Source organism: Serinus canaria, chromosome W (genome assembly GCF_022539315.1).
Source record: "Serinus canaria isolate serCan28SL12 chromosome W, serCan2020, whole genome shotgun sequence".
Classification (NCBI taxonomy): domain Eukaryota; kingdom Metazoa; phylum Chordata; class Aves; order Passeriformes; family Fringillidae; genus Serinus; species Serinus canaria.
This window is the reverse complement of record NC_066342.1, coordinates 1,134,534-1,149,807: the sequence shown is the minus strand read 5'-3', so window position 1 is coordinate 1,149,807 and position 15,274 is coordinate 1,134,534. Positions and strand designations below refer to the sequence as shown.

At 46.3% G+C, this 15,274-nt stretch overlaps 2 protein-coding genes across 2 annotated transcripts in view; one reads left to right on the top strand and one right to left on the bottom strand.

The window, feature by feature from the left end:
• LOC127060973 (uncharacterized) overlaps positions 1–15,274 on the top strand; it is a 959,777-nt gene that overhangs the window by 2,581 nt on the left and 941,922 nt on the right. The window lies entirely within an intron of this gene.
• LOC127060951 (5E5 antigen-like) overlaps positions 1–15,274 on the bottom strand; it is an 808,761-nt gene that overhangs the window by 788,411 nt on the left and 5,076 nt on the right. The gene's annotated exons all lie outside the window — the stretch shown is intronic.

Genomic DNA, 15,274 nt, shown 5'->3' with positions numbered 1-15,274 from the left:
GAATACTTTGCCTGGACTGTCCGAAAATCCATCTGCAGTAAGACTTCTGAAGGGAGAAGAGCAACAGGTGCCAATTGCCACTTCCACAGTGCATCAACGGCAGTATAGAACCACTTGAGAAGCTGTGATCCCCATCCATAAGATGATCCGACAGCTGGAGAGCCAAGGGGTGGTCAGCAAGACCCACTCACCCTTCAACAGCCCCATTTGGCCTGTGCGTAAATCTGAGGGGGAATGGAGATTGACGGTGGACTACCGTGCATTGAATGAAGTGACGCCACCGCTGAGCGCTGCTGTGCCGGACATATTAGAGCTCCAGTACGAGCTAGAGTCCAAGGCAGCAAAGTGGTATGCCACTATTGACATTGCCAATGCATTTTTCTCCATTCCTCTGGCTGCAGAATGCAGGCCTCAGTTTGCTTTCACCTGGAGGGGAGTGCAGTATACCTGGAACTGACTGCCCCAGGGGTGAAAGCACAGTCCCACCATCTGCCATGGATTGATCCAGACCGCACTGGAAAAGGGTGAGGCTCCAGAACACCTCCAGTATATTGATGACATCATTGTGTGGGGGAACACAGCTGCGGAAGTGTTTGAGAAAGGGAAGAAAATCATCCAAATCCTCCTGGGAGCTGGTTTCGCCATTAAAAAGAGCAAAGTAAAGGGACCAGCTCGTGAGATTCAGTTCCTAGGAGTGAAGTGGCAGGATGGACAGCGTCAGATCCCTACAGATGTCATTAACAAGATCACAGCTATGTCCCCACTGACCAATAAGAAGGAAACGCAAGCTTTCCTAGGTGCCATAGGCTTTTGGAGAATGCACATTCCGGAGTATAGTCAGATCGTGAGCCCTCTTTACCTGGTCACCCGCAAGAAGAACAATTTCCACTGGGGCCCTGAGCAGCAACAAGCTTTTGCCCAGATCAAGCAGGAGATTGCTCATGCAGTAGCCCTTGGTCCGGTCAGGACAGGACCAGAGGTGAAGAACATGCTCTACTCTGCAGCCGGGAACCATGGCTTGTCCTGGAGCCTTTGGCAGAAGGTGCCTGGGGAGACTCGGGGTCGGCCACTAGGATTTTGGAGTCGAAGCTACAGAGGCTCTGAAGCCAACTATACTCCAACGGAGAAAGAAATCTTGGCTGCCTATGAAGGAGTCCAAGCTGCCTCAGAGGTGATTGGCACGGAAGCACAACTCCTCCTGGCACCCCAACTGCCGGTGCTGGGGTGGATGTTCAAAGGCAAGGTTCCTTCCACTCACCATGCCACTGACACTACATGGAGCAAGTGGATTGCCCTTATCACTCAGCGCGCCCGTATAGGTAAACTGAATCGCCCTGGGATTTTGGAGGTGATTACAACTTGGCCCGAAGGCGAGAATTTCGGTGTCACAGATGAAGAACCAGAACCAGTGACACGGGCTGAAGAGGCTCCTCCATATAACCAGCTGCCACCAGAGGAAACACGCTACGCTCTTTTCACGGACGGTTCCTGTCACATTGTAGGGATGAACCGGAAATGGAAAGCAGCCGTATGGAGCCCCACATGACAGGTCGCTCAAGCTACCAAAGGAGAAGGTGGATCGAGCCAACTCGCTGAACTCAAAGCTGTTCAGCTGGCCCTGGACATTGCTGAGAGAGAGAAATGGCCAAGGCTCTACCTTTACACTGATTCATGGGTGGTAGCTAATGCTCTGTGGGGATGGCTGGAGAGGTGGAAAGAGGCCAATTGGACGCATAGGGGAAAACCAATTTGGGCTGCTGATGAGTGGAAAGACATCGCTGCTAGGGTAGGGAAGCTACCTGTGAAGGTCCGCCATGTAGACGCCCATGTCCCCAAGAGTAGAGCCAATTAGGAGCACCAACACAATGAGCAGGTAGACCGGGCTGAAAAGATAGGGGTGTCAAAGACAGACCTAGATTGGGAACACAAGGGAGAGTTATTCCTAGCTCGGTGGGCCCATGATGCCTCAGGCCATAAGGGCAGGGATGCCACCTATAAGTGGGCATGAGACCTAGGGGTGGATCTAACCATGGACAGTATTTCTCAGGTTATCCACAACTGTGAGACGTGTGTTGCCATCAAACAGGCCAAGTGAGTGAAGCCCCTGTGGTATGGTGGGCGGTGGTCCAAGTACAAGTATGGGGAGGCCTGGCAGATCGACTACATCACACTGCCCCAGACACGCCAAGGCAAGCGCTATGTGCTGACCATGGTAGAAGCCACCACTGGATGGTTGGAAACCTACCCTGTGTGTCATGCTACTGCCCGTAACACCATCCTAGGCCTTGAAAAGCAGGTCCTTTGGAGGCATGGTACCCCTGAGAGGATTGAGTTAGACAATGGGACTCATTTCAAGAACAGCCTTATCAACACCTGGGCTAGGGAACATGGCATTGAGTGGGTGTACCATATCCCCTACCATGCACCAGCTGCAGGGAAGATAGAGAGGTACAATGGGCTACTAAAAACCCAGCTGAAAGCCTTGGGTGGGGGATCTTTCAAAAACTGGGAGCAGCACTTAGCAAAGGCTACCTGGTTGGTTAACACTCGAGGTTCCACTAACCGAGCAGGTCCTGCCCAGTCTGAGTCCCTGAATATAATAGATGGAGATAAAATCCCAGTGGTACATGTCAGAGGTTTGTTAGGGAGGACAGTGTGGATCAATTCTGCCTCGAGTACAGACAAACCCATCCGTGGGGTTGTCTTTGCTCAGGGACCAGGATGCACATGGTGGGTGATGCAGAGAGATGGAACAACACGATGTGTACCTCAGGGAGATCTGATTGTGGGGTGAGAATGAAATTGTTTGACGATATGGGGATAAGGGGTGGAATGTCCTAGGGTGACTGTTATCCCCATTCATGTGTATGTAATTTATGCTGGATATTATGTTCTGTGCCTTTAAGACTGGCAGAGGGAGAGTTTTGTTTTGGGCCTCTTATCAGCCACTGGCGGGACATACAGATAGCACCAGTGCATGTTGCTGCTTTTTGCTTTTTGCCCTGTTTTTTGCTTTCGCTCTTGCTTCTGCTTTGCTTGCTCTTGCTTTTTTCCCCACTTCTCATTAGTTACTTTAGCTAAACAGTCCAAATTCCTTTCTGGACTGTTCCCCCCACCCCGTTGGACCTGCTGACTGCTCCGGACTGGGATTCAGAACACGGAGAGACAGTTTACACCTTGGGACTGCAGCAGCTGCCTCAGCGCAGGAGGGACTGGTAACAGCAAACCCCCAGGAGAGACTTTTCTGAATTTGTCATCTTTCTCAGAGCAGTGGAAGAGTGGTGTCATCCGGTATTGTTCATTTTGTGTGCTGGGGGGTGCTGTGCTTGTCAAATAAACAGGTTCTTTCCACCTCTCTCCGAGGAATTCTTCCCCAACCAGTTGGGGGAGGGGCCGTGTGGGTTTGATTTTGGAGAAGCCCTTTTTGGGGATTCTCTCCCAAATTTGCCCTAAACCAGGACAAGGAGTCTGCGTTAAGTAAAAGAATTTACTTATTTTCTAGGAAAGGGGGGAAGGAGACAGAGTAGAAATTTTCCAGGTTCCAGGGTAGAAGTCCCTTTTGATTTATGTTAAATGTACATCTTTTAGTTAAGCCTTGGAATCTTGGTTTCAGTGAAAGACAGAGATAAGTGGGGGGGGAGGGGGGTCAACTTGGACTAGGAATTCTTTCTGATAACAGAAGAACTAGCGCTAAATGTCAGGTGAAGTCTGTAAAATGAATATGTATGAACCTGTTGTAAAGTTATATGCATATGTATTTGGGGAGAAAGATAAAAACGGACCTGAAGATCCCAGAGGTACACATGCCTTTTAAGGGGAGTAATCCCCGCATGCGTCCAGCGCTGCAATAAACATACGGGCTTTACAACTTTTACAAAGTTGTGGAGTTTTTGATTTTCTTCGCAAAACAGTGGTAACACCTGACCTCCAATCAAGATGTAAGAAAGTGATCTCTACCACTGGACGGGGAAGAAGGAGTTGACTGACAAGACCATGGGAGGGGCTAGAGGTATAAAAGGCAGACCATCCATTTTGTAGACGAGCGCATGGCGGTTCAGTTCCATGCTCCCAGCACTGTAATTTTTCCTTATTCAGTCTTATGTTGTATTTTTGTTACGGTTTAATAAACCTTTGACATTTTAAAAGTGAGCGTCATTTCTCACAAGTGCTTCTTGCTACACTTTAACCCAACACCCAGAAATCATGTGGCTTCTGGCACAGCCCCGGAGTATTTGCTACACTTTGTTTGTCTCCCTGGGTGCACCCGCCTCTTTTGTTGCAGCCTGCTGCTCTGAGGTTTCCTGCTGCAGTCCATTCAGCTTCCCGAGTGGCACTGACACCAGCTGCCCCCTGTGAGTTTGCAAAGGAAATCCTCTTCTCTCTCTCTTCCACTGGCTGAGCTGCCATTACCCACGTGGAGAGAGGAAGCTGAGCTTGTGCTACAGCACCCCCTGCAGCCGTGGGAGAATCATCCCACCTGCCCTGCCCAGCCAGGGAGCCAACAGCGCCCCTGCTGACTGTAATTATAACTACATCAAAGGGGAAAGTGCTTGACAGCCAAGAGAAGGCTGTGATTGGGTTTGTGTTTTTTTTTTTTGTTGTTGCCATTGCTGTTTGAGGCGGCTCCGGGGTTTTCGGGCTCTCCCCGAAAACGGTTGCCGTGGGTGTCCCAGACAGAGGAGTCCAGTTAAGCACAACCTCTCCGGGCCCCTCAGGCAGGCTCCAGGGACGCAGGCAATCTTAGCAAGCTCAGCTCTTAAGTGAGATCAGCTCTTTAGTGATTCTCAGCTCATTAGTGATTTTCAGCTCTTGGCTTGCTAAGTGGCTGATGCAGGGAGAGAGAGGAGAAGTGCTGTATGAGGTTCCACAGAGATGTCTTTATTGGTATCTTCTGCAAAGGGTCTCAGTGACAGCTCTTCTGCCGAGCTGGGCAGAGGAGGGTGTTTAAGTAGGGTTTAGGAGTTTTGGAATTGTCCAATGGTAAGGGTCGAGGCAAATATGACCTATAGTCTTACGGAGAAATAAGCAAGGGTCTGAGGGTGGAAGAGGGGTTTCTTTGGACCAGTCATCATGACTAGGCATTTCCTATCTTAGGCTGCTCACCACCAAGGAGACCTTGCAGGCCCTGTGCCTGCTACAGTTATTGTTTGTTTGTCTTGTTATACATACATATACTAGCAAAGAACTGTTATTCCTTTTTCCATATGTTTTCCTGAAAGCCCCTTCATTTCAAAGTTATAATAATTTGGAGGGAAGGGGGTCACATTTTCCATTCAAAGGGAGGTTCTCACCTTCCTTGTCAGACACCTGTCCTTTAAACCAGGATACTATTCTGCTTGCCCATTGTGTTGATGTTCTTTATTGGCACAACTCTGGCATATGTGAGCATCTATATGACATGCTTTTACAACCAGGTTCTCTACCTTTGAAGCAATATCTTGGCATAGTTCAACAGCCCAGATCAGATTACCTCTGCAGTACCAGTCCTTCTTTTGCTGTAGCCACCCTCACAGAGCATTGACTACCATCCATGTATTGGTATAAAATACTGGCCATTTATCTCATTCAGCAATATCTAAAGCCAGCTGGATGGTTTTCATTCCTGCAAACTGGTTCAATTCACCTTTTCCTTCAATAGTTTCTGTAATTTGTTGTGCGGGACTCCACACAACAACTTTCCACCTCTAATGCTTTCCCACAATATGACAGGATTAATTTGTAAACAGGGTATATTGCTTTTCATTTTCTGGTAATTTATTATACAGCAGGGCTATGGCAGCAGCTCTCTGGTCACAGAGGGCAACAGACAACTTTCACAGGCATTGTTCTGGGAAAGGCCATGAGAAGATCAGAGAACAGAACAATTAACAATTCTTAACTTGCTGCACCTGGTGTTGTGAACATAAGGAATGTGTTATGGAGATTTGTTTACCAAAGGGTGCTTTCTTAATTAGCCAATGGTGACCGTGTTTTAATTAAAGAACCAATTAGGTCCGCCTGTAGCAAACTAGGGTATTAAAAAGCACAGGTTTCTTAATAAGGTGAAATCAGCCTTCTGTAAATGTCTTCAGAGTCTATGTCACTTATTACCCTGCCGGGGACCTGTTGCAATGACACAGGGCCTCTTCACCATGCATCACCTCCTCAGGTGACATTCTGAAGTTTTGATCTTCTGGCCAGTCCACAAACACTTACAGGATTCTTGGAGTTGAGGTTTCCTACTCAAGCCTGTTGTGTAATCAGTGAGACGCACTTATTCCATGTAGAATCAGTTGCATGATATGTAGAGGAGACCCTCCCTTCAAACATTATTTGAGTTCTGTAACTGCAAACCAAAAATCCCTTCATCAGGGTCAGAAGTAAGATCAGCCCTTCTACTCTTCCCAATAGAAACTGAAGCAGTGATTTTCCTCTATGTCTGTCTTTTGGCTATTGTGGGCAAAACATACTTGACTTAAGGTATTTAATTTAATTAAAAAAAAAAATTCTTATTTGGGCATTGAGGAAAAAAAAAAGACAAACATTTAAGGAAAACACTTTCCTTCCAACTTTCCCAGGCTCAACATCAGGCAGACACTTCTTTTCCCCCCTTCATAGTCGTTACTCCCCTTATTATTGGTACATCTTATACTCAGTCCCTTTACAGTGAGGCCACAAATGGTGCAGGAGGTCGGGATTGAGACATAGGGGCTTCTTTCTGCCACTCCTTGTTCCTTACTCTTACACTGCTCTTTCCTTCTACTCATTTCCTCTGCTGCAGCGTGGGTTCCTCCTCAGGCTGCAGTCCCTTCAGAAATATACCTGTGCCGCGGCTGCTGTGTCGAAAGCACTTCCCTCCCGTCCGAGCGGGGGGGGAGGCGGCCGGGGCTAGCTCAGAGCACAGCAGCAGCTAGCAGCTAAGGGGGCACTACCCAGATCCGTCAGGGACGTCCGGGCTGCGCCTTCCTCGGCAGGACAGCAGCAACAGTATCGAAAAGAAGCGGCAAGGCGGAGAAGCCGAGAGAAAAGAGGGTCTTGACACGCCCGGTGTAGCCCAGTGGTTTTAATGTATCATTTCTCCACCGCGTCCAGGCGGGAAAAGACGCCACTGCGTCGGGGCGGGAAAAGACCCCACTGCGTCCAGGCGGGAAAAGATGCCACTGCGTCGGGGCGGGAAAAGACGCCACTGCGTCCAGGCGGGAAAAGACGGGACAAAAGGGGGAGAAGCAGTATATAAAGGGGTGTACAAGAACCAATAGGGGGAAACTGAGGAGGGGAATTCAACATGACTGACAGGGGTGGCAACAAGTGGTACACGAATGAAGGAGGGACTCAGGGCACCTGCCCAATCACCCCCTGTGGAAGGGAGAAGTTTCTGGAAGGATGGGGGGGTTTCAGGAGATGAACAGGGCTCTGGAGGAGGGGAAAGGGGCAGTTGCCAGGGGAACGGGGGTGGAGACAAGGGCTTGGCAGCGAGCCCAGACAGGGAGGACACCATTCGAGGGAAAGGGGGGACCAGGACTGAACCATCAAACTGGGTATAGGGGTGTAACTGGGGGGAAGCATCATAAAACAATACAAAACAGGGAAGATAACTCAATTGGGAACTGAACACACACCACAACATACCTGCTCCAGCATGGACTTGTATTGAAATAATATCCAATATATGTCCGGATGGGGCTTGCCTGGGCTTGTCTAGCCTTTGCTGCTCGACCGAAAGGCGGCACTGCGGTGGTTTTACCTCAGAGACACCTCTGGCTACACTGGATGCTGCAGCTGGCCTGGAGACAAGTCCATACACGCACAAGCCCCAGTTTCCCTCTGTCGCAGATGCTTTAAGGCGAATGGTGAAGGAAGGAGTGGATTCTGCTAGAGTTTCGATTCAGAGTTTATTCAGATGGCAGTCTTCTAAACCCCATAACAACTACTAACAGAATCACGAACTGTGTGGTCACTGGGTCTTTTAACCCCTGGGAGAGAGGGAGGGGAGGGGTAAGGAACCCACCAACCAGGTACAGGGTGGGCAGGTCTCAGGTTCAAGGGACACCTGGGTGGGCCAATGGACCCCCAGGAATACAGGGCATCTTTTGAACTCTGCCAATCAACTCGATGCCCCACTGGAATGCCAGGACTGACAGACAGCACCCAGCAGGGGTCAGGGCGGGGAGAGGGGGAAGTGATTGGCACTTGGGAAAGGACAGGGTACCTGAGATAAACTATGACATCACACTGCTACAGACTTGCCTCTACTGCTCTGGCCTTGTTTCTTTTTTCCCATGATATTTATTGCTTTTTAAAAATGTGTTTTCATAGAGGCACCACAAACTTATCTGGGTCAGCTTTGGCCTGTGGTGGGGCCATTTTTAAGCTGGTTGGAACTGATGCCTGTCCTAGGTTACGATAATAAGATATATTCTATTCCCATCCTCAAGAGCTGCTGAAACCAGGAGGGGCATTGTTTCTTCCTTATCTCCTGTTAATGGGCCCATCAATGCCTTTCTGCATGACTCAGAGATAACTCCCTCCAGGAGCCATTTCTGTTTAATGGACCCACCACATGACTCACAGAAAGATAACAGCCCACTGTTAGATGCTCCACCCAGGGGGGAGCTAAGCATTCCCACCTGGATATAATCTGGCATTTGGGACAGAACAGTCAGTCTTTCCACTGGATTCCCAGAGGAATGGCTGTCTTTTCCACTGGGTCTTCAGAGGAAGACTACCCCCACTCTACAGGATCACTGCTCTAACAGAACCACATTTGCCACTCCAGGAGGACTGCAGCCACAATTCCAACTGGACTGCTATCAACACCCTGACAAACAGGGTGTCAGGTTGTATTCTGACTTTGTCAGTGGTTTATCTTTTATATTATTGCATGTATTTTGGTTTTTCCCTTTTCCTAATAAATAGTATTTCTGACTTGTAGTGTCTCACTGGTTTTGCTTTCAAACCAGAACAATGCCAAAAATTTTAATTAGATTTCTTCTGTGACTGTGTAGTTTTAGTAGAGAAGACACTATGTCTGTGAACCATTAGCAGAAAAACAAGGCCTGCAGAAACTTATATCCAGGCAAGGGTGTTGGAAGACAGAGGAGACATCAGGATCAGGAATGCAGCTACAGCCAAAACAAGGACTGAGATTTGGAACTTGGGGAACATGGGGAGGGTTTTATGGTAATGGACAAATTATAATATGCATGTAGTGACTGTATATTAGCTACACACTTGTAGAAATCAGTGGGAATGTTAGGAGGAGTTATCCCCCATGCCACTCCAGGCACCTGAATTAACTATGCCCTCTTCAACACTAAATTGGTGTTGAGTCGTATTCAACCGTTTTTGGTAATTTGGTGACAGAACCAGCCGTGACTGTCATAGGGTAATGGAGTCACTTGTCCTGTTTGAAGTAACTAAACTTTGGATGAGGCAGGTGCTCAATGAATAGGTCTAACCAGAGTTAATACTATTGTGCAAGGCTATCAGTGGGAACCCAGCACCAAAACCACAAAAAATATTTGGACGGAGACTGGGCTGATAAGTGGCAGAAACTGCCTGAACAGAGCAGAAAACCTGACTATGAGCCAATAACTTTACGCTATAAATATCTGCAATCATTAGGCTCCATTGAGCTCTCCCTCCATGGCAGCTGGCTGTGCATCAATGGACACCACTTGAGTAGGGACTCCTCTCAAGGTTAATGCATGGAGGACCCCAATAAAAAGGAAACCAGAGGTTTTATGTGTTACAATACAGTTGCGTAGACAAATCAAATTACTCAAGGGGTAGGCTAATCAGTTACTATTGCTCATGTAATCTGTATGTACATATCCCATGCAAGTGGTGTGGATGTATGGTCAGTGGTGTCTTCATCTTCACTGTTCTAAGCAATGTCCCATGCAGGTGGTGGTGGGGTTATCCTGGCTTCTGATCAATTGCAGTTTTTTCCCAGGTTACATGTCTGGTTTCATTGAAGGGTAAATCTTTTCTTGCTTTGTCATTGGTATGGGGTGTTCTCAGACAGTGAGAGCTGACTTAGGTTGAGTCTTTAGGTCACACTGACCCTGAGGTAAAAGCCTACAATCTCATTCAGTGTTCATTCTTCTAAGCAATTTGCATTGCAGTTAGCACCTTGCGCTTCACAGCTTTTTACTTTATTGTGCCTCTGTAGTATATTCAGTGTGACAGATGACTACCTAAAGGTATTTCAGACTGTCAACTTATAATCTAGCCATATGAACATTAGAGACGGGTATGAATCTTGATGAAGTCAAAAAACTAGTCAGTCTAATGGAAAACCATCAATCATCCAAGTACTATAGTAAATTAATACACTTGATACAAATTTAAAGATTATAGTATATATTGTTTGACATTCCCAAACACAGAAAATAAAATTATTATGACATATTTTAATGGTTGAATGTTAAAGGGTACACAATTATTCCCAAAGTGGTTGAACCTTAATTTTTAGATAAAATGTGTATGTGCCAGTTCTTTGAGAAGCTTCCAGAAACAGAATAGCAAAACAGGATAGCTAAAAAATATGTAGAAAGGCAGTAAGGATATAATGATAGTGCTATTCACAAAAAACATAGAGGCCAGAGAAGTATGCTTCTGGATAAAAAATATCTATGTATTTGGAATAAATTCTATGATCATAGAATCATAAAATCGCTTGAGTTGGAAAGGACCTTAAAGATCATCTAGTTCCAACCCCTCCACCATAGGCAGGCATGCCACCCACTAGATCTGGTTGCTCAGGGTCTTACGCAACTTGGCCTTGAATGCTTCCAGGGATGGGTATCCACAACTTCTCTGGGCAACCTGTTCAAGTGCCTCACCACCCTCACAGTGAAGAATTTATTGAACCCATTTGCCCTTGTCCTACTACTATCTGCCTGTGTAAAAAGTCACTGTCCTTTTTTACAAGCTGCCTTTAAGAACTGGAAGGCTGCAATGAGGTCTTCCTGGAGCCTTCTATTCGGGGCGAACAACCCCAACTCTTTCAGCCTGTCTTCATAGGAGAGGTGTTCCAGCCCTCCAGTCATCCTTGTGGCCTTCCTCTGGACCCACTCTAACAGGTCCACATCTTGGTTGTGCTGAGGATTCCAGACCTGGACACAGTAATCCAGGTGGAGTCTCATTAGGGCAGAGTAGAGGCGGAGAATCACCCCCCTCGACCTGCTGGCCATGCTTCTTTTGATGCAGCCCAGGACGTGGTTGGTATTCTGGGCTGCAAGCAAACTACTGGCTCATGCCCAGCTTTTCATCCACCTTTCAAGTCCTTCTCCACAGGTCTGCTCTCAATGAATTAATCTCCCAGTCTCTACTCATGTCTGTGACTGCCCCAACTCAGGTGCAGCACCTTGCACTTGCACTTGTTGAACTTCATGAAGTTCTCATGGGCCCACTTCTCATGTTTGTCCAGGTCCCCTCAATGGCATCCTATCCTGTTGTGTCAACTGCACTGCTCAGTTTCGTGCCATTTGTAAATTTGCTGAGGGTGCACTCGATCTCACTATCCATGTCATTGATAAGGTGTCATGGTTTGATGCTGGTGCAATGCCAGTGCCCACATGAAAATAAATTCTCCCCAGTGTCTGCTGTAAGATGTGACCAGAAATAGATCAAAGCAGGCTCAAGCTTAGGAATAAAGAAAAAAAATTATTAACCTACAACTATATGTAAAAAGGAACACACACATAACTCAGAATGAAAACCTTCCAAAACATTCCTCCTCCTCCCTCCCAATTTCTACCACAGCACAAAATAAAACCTTATATTCTCAATCCAGTTACCACCCCTTTAGATGATCAACTCCTAGTTCATCACCACCCCTCAGATAATCAACTCAGTTCATCAAGGAGAGAGGAGTCCCTCTTGTACCATAGGCTTCCCCAGGAAACACAGTTGAAACCTCTGGTGTTTCCTTGTCACACATGACACTGCCTGAAGAACACTTGCTCTTGTGACCTCTTCCTTCCATGCCCAGTGCTCTCACCACTGTGCATGGACGAGAACTGCTTCTAGGGTTCCCCTTTTAAGGATGCTTTGCCCAGTTCCAAAAAAGCAACAGTCTCTTGTCGTAATAGAGCATGACACAGTATAGAAATACACTACTCCATCAAAAGGTGCACGAGAGAAATTTATTACAGCAACGTTGCTTTTATACTTTTTCAAGACACACCCATCCAACATACACATTCAGTGCCCATTGGTCATAAGAGAGAAACAAAGTTCCCAGTAGGTGATCAGGGAGCCACATCACTCCGTGAGCCAGTCAGAGTCCGTATCTCTTAACTGTTGTATTGCACTAAATAGTTTATTTAGTTGTTGTTTTGCACTGTGTGATGGGAAATTTTACTGAGTATGTTAGGTCACGTGGATGATTTTTTCCCCTCCCCCATCACATGGTCTCTCCCTCACACACCCCCCGTTAGACACACCTGGTGGTCTGTCCCATGGGTACCCCTGCCCTCGCCCCTCCCCAATGGCATCCCATTGGCCGCGGTCCTCTCTCCCCCCGCCCCCATCCCCTTGGGTATAAAACTCCCTTGTGAGAGTGCCACGTCCTCTTTTCTACCTGGGTGGTCGCCATCATCAGAGTATCTTGCCACCAAGCCAATAAACACGATACTTGTTTCCACTTGGAGAAGAGCGCTTCTCATCTTTTATTTTCGTCTATGCAAGTCTGTGTGGGCTAGAGTCCGAGCTAGCCGGATTTGGACTCATATAAGGCCCAGGAAAACCACAGATTATTGCACTTAACTTTCTCTCCTTCATCCTGCCTCCATGGTAACAACCTTAGTCTTCCTTCAGGAGAGATATGGGGCTTCCTTATCTTCAGGAGCCCCTTGCTAGCTCTCAAGAACAGCACAGAATGCCTTTCCTACAATTCCCCCTTTTTGTATTTGACCCGTGAACACAACTGCTAAGGACTTCTGCAGGGCCCTTGCAAAAATCCAAGCAGATGGAGTATCCATTCTTCATTCACTTACAGATAACCAATTTCTACCATCTCCACAACACACACCCTCACAATCTTAACATTCATATACAAACAAAGCACATAAAGACAGATCTTCAAACACCGTTACAGACCTTGAAATTTCCCGATGACACATTTGTAGCAGAATGACACCTTCACCCCTAATCAAATAACTTTCTCCCACAGAGAGTCAGAGACCAAGTCATCTGCCTAGTCACCACTTAGAACTAAGTAGCATCCACTTAACCTTGAAACTGGTTGCTGCTATCATAACGGGCAACCAACCTAGTTGCTCAAAGTGTGGACTTAAGCTACTAATTCAACTCCTATGCAAAGGCAACACTTCTCCCTTAGGTATATCAAATTCCCTTATTTTGGGACTGTCGGTGCCCTGCAAAAGGAAATGGTACAAGACACACTTCTCAGTATTACCAACCTCTCTGTAAGAGAATTCAAGGAAAAGAAGCAAAAGTAACATCCACTAACTTAAATTTTGGAATTTCAGCGTAAGTCTATAACTCCCTTTACTCTGTCTTGAATTAACATCTTTACCACATATTCCTTGAGGGTCCATGCTTCCATCTAGCTAATAGCCAATGCAATTGTCTATTAATTTTGCTCTCACTGTAGAACCACTCATCCTGTCCTTTTCTGTGTGCTCCAAATAAGGTTTGACACAACGGGCAGAGACCCAACGAGAGCCATTTTCTGTTAAAACACATGCGTATCCTCTTCCCCATGTTACTAATTCCACTGGGCCAGTCCACTTTCCCATGATTAAATCTCTCACCCATACCTTAATACCTTTCTTAAAGTTCAGCTGTTTTGAATTTAAAGACGAAAAATGGTAGAATATAGGAGAGACTTGCAAGTCAGGTAAAGGACAAAAAAAGTTTAAGACTTAAATGGCTTTGTCTAATTTCACTTGAGGTGACTCCTTCTGCATTCCCCCTTTTCGCTTTTGTACCTGGCGCTTCAACACACCATGAGCACGTTCAATAATTGTTTGGCCTGTCGAAGCATGAGGGATACCAGTAGAATGACCAACACCCCAGGCAGGAAAAAACATTTGCAATTTCTTTGAAACATACACCGAGCCATTATCTGTCTTTACATGTAATGGAACGCCTAAGATGGAAAAGGCATGGCAGAAATGACCAATAACATCCCGAGCTGTTTCACCTGCCAATGCTGAAGCAACCATGGCATGAGAAAAGGTGTCAATTGTGACATGAACATACTTTAAATGGCCAAATTCGGGCTTTTTTGTAACATCTGTTTGCCATTCTTGCAAAGGGAATAAGCCTCTAGGATTAGTGCCGTAATATTGTGAAACATGAGACATATGACAATCAGGGCAACAAGAAATAATTGACTTTGCTTCACTATGTGATAATTTAAATTGCTGCCGTAGTGCCTGAGCACCCTGATGAAAAAATTGGTCAGATAGAACAGCTTGCTGTAACACATAAGGCACCATTTTTGCTGCCGAGGCAGCCACAAGGGAATCCACATAGGCGTTACCTTCAACAAAGAATCCAGGTAGTGATGTATCGCTATGAATATGCATAATAAAATAAGAATGCTTTCGATTACGAATAACAGTCCACAGTTTCAACAACATAACAAATAATGGTTTCTCCTTTACATTATACAACACAGCTTGATCCAACTGCTTCACTAAATTAGCAACATAAACAGAGTCAGTAACTATATTTACGCAACTAGGAAATAAGGTAAATGCCAAAAGTACGGCACAAAGTTCAATTAACTGAGGAGACCCTTGTTGAACCCTTACTTCATATTCCCAGCGGTCATCTTTCTTCCAGGCTACAGCAGCTTTTCCAGTTCTTCCAGATCCATCTGTAAAAACTGTTGCACCTTCCACTGGTACTGAAGAGCAAAGTTGTTTCCCCTGAAAAGGATTCGTCTTAGTAAAATTCAAAATAGGATGAGAAGGTAAATGGTATGCTATTTCACCTGTAAAAGAAGATAAAGCAGATTGCAGCTCATGATTTTTTCGAAAACACCACTCAAAATGCCATTGTTGTACCGGTATGACAATAGTTACAGGATCACGGCCTAAGATCTCACGGCAGTGTCTGCGACCTTTGATAATGATGTCTGCGAAAAGCTCATACAGACCTGGAGCGGTTTTTCGGGACCTGAAAGACAAAGATAACCACTCCAAAATATGCAAATTTGTTGCAGCTTCTGCAAGGCGACCTGGTTCTGGAATCCGGCACGGTGACCCAAATACAGAGTCACTCGGTCCACTCACTGCCGACACCAATGTGGTGG